The sequence below is a fragment of the Lynx rufus genome, unplaced genomic scaffold (genome assembly GCF_022079265.1).
Source record: "Lynx rufus isolate CCGP_SWC_20201006 ecotype Redwood Valley unplaced genomic scaffold, mLynRuf1.p SCAF_4, whole genome shotgun sequence".
In the NCBI taxonomy this organism is placed as follows: Eukaryota; Metazoa; Chordata; class Mammalia; order Carnivora; family Felidae; genus Lynx; species Lynx rufus.
The window spans coordinates 3,580,700-3,588,081 of NW_025814856.1; positions in this window are offsets into that span (position 1 = coordinate 3,580,700).

Genomic DNA, 7,382 nt, shown 5'->3' on the forward strand with positions numbered 1-7,382 from the left:
AGTGAGAAGGGGCATGAAGGAACTTTCTAGATCTTGAACATGGTAATGGTGACACAGGTGTAGACCATGTGAAAAACAATTCATTGACCTATACAGTTAAGACGTATGCACTTTACTGAGTGTATGTTAAACTCCAGTAATTTTTTAAAGTTACACCATGGAAGTCTTTTCATGTCAACAAAATGAATGCGCAATATCATTTTTATGACTGACACCCCATTTAAATGGCCCCCCTCTCCACTAAACCGGCTCCCCAAAGCATCTGACGCTTCTGAAACTGATGGCAGATCTCAACAGCCTATGCCCCTGCCAGACTTGCCCTACTTGATCCATTATCTTCCTTGCACCTGTGGCTGCCTCCCCACACTCGGGTCCCCTCCTACTTCTCTGACTGGCCGGCCCTGCTTCCTCTTCTCTCACTTCAACCCATTCTTGGGACGGGGTGGGGGAGGGAAGATCTCACCTGCTCCATACTCCCTGGGTCCCAGAATTACAGAATCATCAGCTTCCTGGAAATCTCCAATTGGATATTTATGGGCTGCACAAACTTACCAGGTCGTAACCCAATGGCTCTCAAGTGGGGACACTGAGTAATGTCTAGAGACATTCTTGGCTGACATATCGGGGAACACTACCGGCGTCTAGGGAATAGAGGCTAGGGATGCTACTGAGCTACTATGCTACAATGCACAGGATGACCCCATACCACACAGAACCTAAATGTCAAGAGTGCTATAGTGGAGAAACCCTGCCCTAAACTAGCTCATTATCTTCCCCCCAAACCTATGTCTCCGTCTCTGTAAAAGGCACTTTCATGCACCCAATGGCTCTAGCCAGAAACATGTGAACCTTATTTACCCATAAAAATGAATTCAGTCATTCATATTCAATCCATTCCTGAATTAGTTAGGTAATAACTAGCTGCTGTAATGAACAAACCTTAGAATGTCTAATGACTGAAATATGATGCAACCTTGTTGCTCACTCATCCAAATCCAAAAGGAGTGTTCCTAATTGACAGGTGGCTCCCTTCCCAGGCTTCTTCTATGGTTCCACCCTCTTTATCAGGCCACTTCATTTCTTTGCAAGAGCCTGTGGGAGGAGATTAAGAGTGGAGAAGTCACAGTTGCTTCCAAGGTGCCCTGGCATAGAAGTGTCACACATCGTTTCCTTGCAGGGTCCATTAATGAAAACTCATCAAATGGCTCGTCAGATGCAAGGAATGCTGGGAGATGTAGTCTCAGGGTGGAAGGATATGGTGACCACCCTCCAAGATGGCCTTCAATAATGCTCACCTCTTGGTATTATCCCCTTGCAGAGTCCCCTGCCCCACATGGAATCATGTGTGACCATTAGAATACCTTGAAAGTGACAATGTGTGCCTGGCAAAGCTAGGTTGCATAAGACATTATAGCTTCCTCTTTGCCCTCTTGGATCATTTGCTCTAGGGGGAGGCCAGTCACCATATTGTAAGGACATTCAATTAATCAAAAAGTCCATGTGTAGCTACACATCCAGTTTGTCCAGCATCCAACTTGTGAATGAATCATGTGAGTGAGGAATCTTAGAAGGGGATCCTTCAACTCTGCTTAAGCCTTTGGATAGGACTACAGCTCTGGTTGACATTTTGAGGCCACCATTATGAAAGACCCCGAGTGACAACACTTAGCCAAGTTGCCCCTAGATTCCTGACCCACAGAAATTATGTGAGATAATGTTTATTGTTATTGATAATGTTTTTTTAAGATCTTATTTTAAGTAATCTCTACACCCAATATGGGGCTCGAACTCACAACCCCAAGGTCAAGAGTTTCATGCTCTACTGACAGAACCAACCAGACGCCCCAAGTTATGGATAATGTTTAAAGCTATTGTTATTGTTTTCAGCTACTAAATTCTGGGTTAATTTGTTATGCAGCAATAGATAACTGTTACAAAGGAGAAGCATGACTTTTAGAAGACAATTTAGTCTGCAATCTGCAAGCTCTGTCTGTTCTACCTCCTCCTACAAACACTTCATAAGTCCGTCTCCTCCTCTAGATTCTACTCACACAAGCTGCCACATTCCTCTTCTGAATGGCTACACCTATCCCCTCACAGGTCTCCCTTTGTAGAAGACGTTCGTCATGTCTTTTCATCTTATTGGTTTGTTTGTTTGTTTTGCTTTCCAACATCCAAGCATTTCTTTTGGGAGTGGGAACTTCGTGCTCATCCAGAGGTGGCTGTGACCTCCTCAGCCAATTGTCCCTAACGCTCAATCTCCGGATCCTTCTGTCTATTTTTTCCAAGTGGATATTCCAGACTGTCACCCATGCTGGAAAACCTCCAGTAATCTACAAGATTCTCTTTGTGCTTAAGACAATTTCTGTTGCTTTCAACCAGCAATGCTGACTGGCACATCCGTCTGGACCATTGCCTCATACAATCCATTCTCCAGCCATTAGCCATTCCTTCATTGATTCAATAAATGTGTGCTGAGTATCTACCATGTGCCAAATACTGTTCTGGGTGATGAAAGTATAGCAGTGAAAAAAAAAAATAGAGAAAACCCCTTGCTCCAGAGGGAGCATTGTACCAGGGGAGACAGACAGTAAACAAAATAAGCAGTAAATGTATCACATGGGAGCATTTTCAAGCTTCTGTGTGCATATGGATCACCCGGGGATCTTGTGAAAATGCAAGTTCCTGTTCAGTAGGTTTGGGATGGACCCTAAGAGTCTGCATTTTATTTAAGGTTTGGTTTTTAAGTAATCTCTACACTTAACATGAGGCTCAAACTCGCAACCCCAAGACCAAGAATTGCATGCTCTACCGACTGAGCCAGCCAGGCGCCCCTAGGAGTCTGCATTTTGAACAAGATTCCAGATGATGCTGACACTGTTGGTCCATAAAGCATACTCTGAGTAGGGAGGTGCTATGCTCATAAGTTACGCATCAAGAAAAAAAAAAAAGCCGGGGATGGGGGTGCCCGGGGTGGCTCAGTTGGTTAAGCCTCTGACTCTTGGTTTTCGCTCAGGTCGTGGTCTCACTGTCGGGAGATTGTTCCCTGCGTTGGGCTCCTGTGCTGATGGCACGGAGCCTGCTTAGGATTCTCTCTCTCTCTGCCCCTCCCCTGCTCATGCTCTCTCTCCCTCTCAAAATAAATAAATACACATTAAAAAAGAAAACCAAAATAAAAAATAAAACGATTCCTCCAGCCACTGAAGGGAACAGAATTTACAAGGGAGCAGGCGTGGGGGCTGGGATACATAGGAGGAGGTAATGTCTACAACTGTCTGGGTGAGAGGTGATGGCGGTTCCAACCAGGGGGGAGGTGCTGAGCTCTGGGCAGATGTGCAGGGTTGAGCCCGCTGGATTAGCCAACAGCTTCTGGGCCGTGAAGCAACAGAAATGAAGAACACCTCCAAGCAGGGGCAGGTGGAAGGGGCAGTGCTTTGGGTGGGGGATAAGATCAGTAGTTCTTCTCAGACGTGTCATTTCGGTGCCTAATCAGACATCCAAGGGGAGATGAGAGGGAGGGAGGTCTGGAGCCTGGGAGAGATATCTGGGTGGGAGAGACGAACCTAGGAAGCATCAGATACGCAGGTATTTAAGGCCAAGAGCCCCAAGGGGCTTCCTGAGGGAGTGTGGATAAAGAAGGCGTCTCCAAGGCTGGAGTCTCTTTAAAAGATAAATCTGAGGGGTGCCCCGGTGGCTCAGTCCGGTTGAACGTCCGACTTCAGCTCAGGTCACGATCTCACGGTTTGTGAGTCTGAGCTCCACGTCGGTCTCTGTGCCCACAGCTCGGAGCCTGGAGCCTGCTTTGGATTCTGTGTCTCCCCCTCTCTCTGCCCCTCCCCTGCTCACACTCTGTCTCTCTTTCAAAAACAAATAAATAAACATTAAAAAAACATAAAAGACAAATCTGATAAGAGAAAAATGTATTTCATCGCAGTGAAGATATCCATCAGCAAGGAACAGGTTAAATATATATATAATGAGTATATTAAATATTATATATAATATATGCTAATTATATACTCATTAATATATTAATTACAGTTGTATCATATATGATTTCACATTTCTATTGTATAATATATGCTTATAAGATAATTAATCTAATAATTAAAATTAAATATAATTGATTTATTAATTATATATGAATAATATATAGTAAATATATATACTCATATATATATATTTAAATTTTTTTATGCTTACTTTAAGAGAGAGAAAGAGAGAGCATACAAGCAGGGGAGGGGCAGAGAGAAGGAGAGACAGAATCCCAAGCAGGCGCCACACCATCAGCCTGATGCGGGGCTCAGAGTCACCAACTGTGAAATCATGACCTGAGCTGAGATCAAGAGCTGGACGCTTAACCGACTGAGCCACCCTCATAGGAGCCAAGTGCCCCTATGCTGATATATTTACATGTGTGCATATATACACATACATATACACATATTTATATATATTATATATACATGTGTATATATATACGTATATATACATACATAATGGAATCCATGGAATGCTATGTAGCCAAAAAAAGTGGAGGGGGGGGTGGTGGCCCTCCTTCAAGACTGATTGACATGCACAACGTGGATGGAACTGGAGGGTATTATGCTGAATGAGATAAATCGGTCAGAGAAAGACAGATATGATATGTTTTCACTCCTATGTGGATCTCGAGAAACTTAACAGAAGACCATGGGGGAGGGGAGGGGGAAAAATAGTTACAAACAGAGAGGGAGGGAGGCAAACCATAAGAGACTCTTAAATACAGAGAACCGAGGGTTGATGGGGGGGTGGGGGGAGGGGAAAGTGGGTGATGGGCACGGAGGAGGGCATTGTTGGATGAGCACTGGGTGTTGTAGGGAAGCGATGAACCACGGGAATCTACCCCCAGAACCAAGAGCACACTTTACACACGGTATGTTAGCCAATTTGACAATAAATTATATGAAAAAAAAAAAAGACTGACATGCGTCTTTTGCCTGTTTTTTTCCTCTCGACCTCCACCCAGCTTCTTGGAATGGAAATATGCCAGCTGAAGCCCCAATTTCGATTTCGAAACAGGGAAAGCCCCGCCCTAGAAATGGCTGAGGAGAAGGCTTCTGGAGACGCCATGGTACAGAGCCACCCTGCCCACCCTGAGTGCCAACCTCCAGACTATCACTTGGATGGAAAGACATTTCTATCTTGTCTAAGTCACTGGCACTCACAGTCATGCCTAACTAATAAACCCTGGATCAGAGGAGGCAATGTTGATAATTGTTGTAACTTAACATTTTATATGATTTAAAGAAAAAAAATTTTTTAGATGATTTAATCAGCCCCTCTTTCTGGACACTCCTTTCCAATTCTTTGCTAATGTAAGCGTGCTAGACTTGTCTCCGAAGACGGCCACCATCAATTCTTTCCATCCCGTGCGTCCCTGCCACGTCCCACACCAAGAGTCATTTCCCCTTTCCTTCTCCTTGCATCTTGGTTTGGCCATGTGACTTCCTCCGACTGACAGACGGTGGCAAAGGAGCTGCCATGTGATGTGTGGGCCAAGCTTTTAAGAAGACAGGTAGCTTCAGGGGCGCCTGGGAGGCTCAGGTGGTTAAGCATCTGACTCTGGATCTCAGCTCAGGTCACGATCTCGGGTTAGTGAAACTGAGCCACGCGTCGGGCTCTGTGCTGACAATGTGGAGCCTGCTTGAGATTCTCTGTCTCCCTCTCCCTCTCCCTGCCCTTCCCCCAACCCTCTCAAAAATAAATAAGTAAATGAACTTTTTTTTTTTTTTTTTTAAAGAAGAAGACAGGTAAATTCTGCTTCCTCTCTTGGGAGCCAGTTGTCAGGTGAGACCTAAAGACCACCATACTGTGAGGAAGCCCAAGCAGCCACATGGAGAGAAAGAGATGCCTCCCTGGCAGGGGTGAGGCTCCAGATGTGTGTCTGCAGGATGTTCACGGTGGATATTCCAGCCCCAGCAAACCCTGTGTACAGGACAATCAGAGGAGCCCAATCCAGATTCCCAAATTGTGAGAATAAGCCACGGCTGTTTGAAAGCCCTAGGTGTATGGGATGATTTGTCACGCACTAGCTAACTGAAACAACAGTCAGAACAGTTATAAACAGTTGGGCCATAAACAACCCTGGGCCAAATCTTGGTGCTCACCTTTGGTCATTTCCTACAAATGAGTAACTAGAAGTGGACTATGGGAGTCGGAAATGGGGTATCAACTTGCTTTCCAGAGAAGGGTAGCAATGTCTGTGTGTGAGCTGCTTATGGGGGTATCCATCTACCCACGGCCTCTTCAGCCCTGGGTTTTCCATTTCTTTTCTTTAAATTTTTTTTTTTTAACGTTTACTTATTTTTGAGACAGAGAGAGACAGAGCATGAACGGGGGAGGGGTAGAGAGAGAGGGAGACACAGAATCGGAAACAGGCTCCAGGCTCTGAGCCATCAGCCCAGAGCCTGACGCGGGGCTCGAACTCACGGACCGCGAGATCGTGACCTGGCTGAAGCCGGACGCTTAACCGACTGCGCCACCCAGGCGCCCCTTCCATTTCTTTTCTTAATTTTCAATTTCTATCCATTTCAATAGGCCTGTTTTGCATACATCAAAGAACAGGTAACAGTATTTAGAGCTTCTCTTTGACCACAGAGTAATAACCTAAAACCAGTGGGACGGACTGATTTTATAGCCAAGCGTCAAAACACTCCTCCCTCCCTCCATCCCTCACTCCCTTACCACCTACTTATATGGACTCATTCACCGAGAACATATTTCACAAGTCAGGAGGAATAAGTCACACAGTAACTGAGTGCCTACAATGTACCAGAAACTGTTCAAAAGTTGTTTTTTTTTTTTTTTTCATTTCAGCATTTCGGGTCACTCTCCACTTTAATTTAAATCAGTGATTTTCGGGGCGCCTGGGTGGCGCAGTCGGTTAAGCGTCCGACTTCAGCCAGGTCACGATCTTGCGGTCCGTGAGTTCGAGCCCCGCGTCAGGCTCTGGGCTGATGGCTCAGAGCCTGGAGCCTGTTTCCGATTCTGTGTCTCCCTCTCTCTCTGCCCCTCCCCCGTTCATGCTCTGTCTCTCTCTGTCCCAAAAATAAATAAACGTTAAATCAGTGATTTTCAGGGGCGCCTGGGTGGCGCAGTCAGTTAAGCGTCCGACTTCAGCCAGGTCACGATCTCACGGTCCGTGAGTTCAAGCCCCGCGTCAGGCTCTGGGCTGATGGCTCAGAGCCTGGAGCCTGTTTCCGATTCTGTGTCTCCCTCTCTCTCTGCCCCTCCCCCGTTCATGCTCTGTCTCTCTCTGTCCCAAAAATAAATAAAAACGTTGAAAAAAAATTTTTAAAAAATAAAAATAAATCAGTGATTTTCAGGTGGCTCAGTCGGTT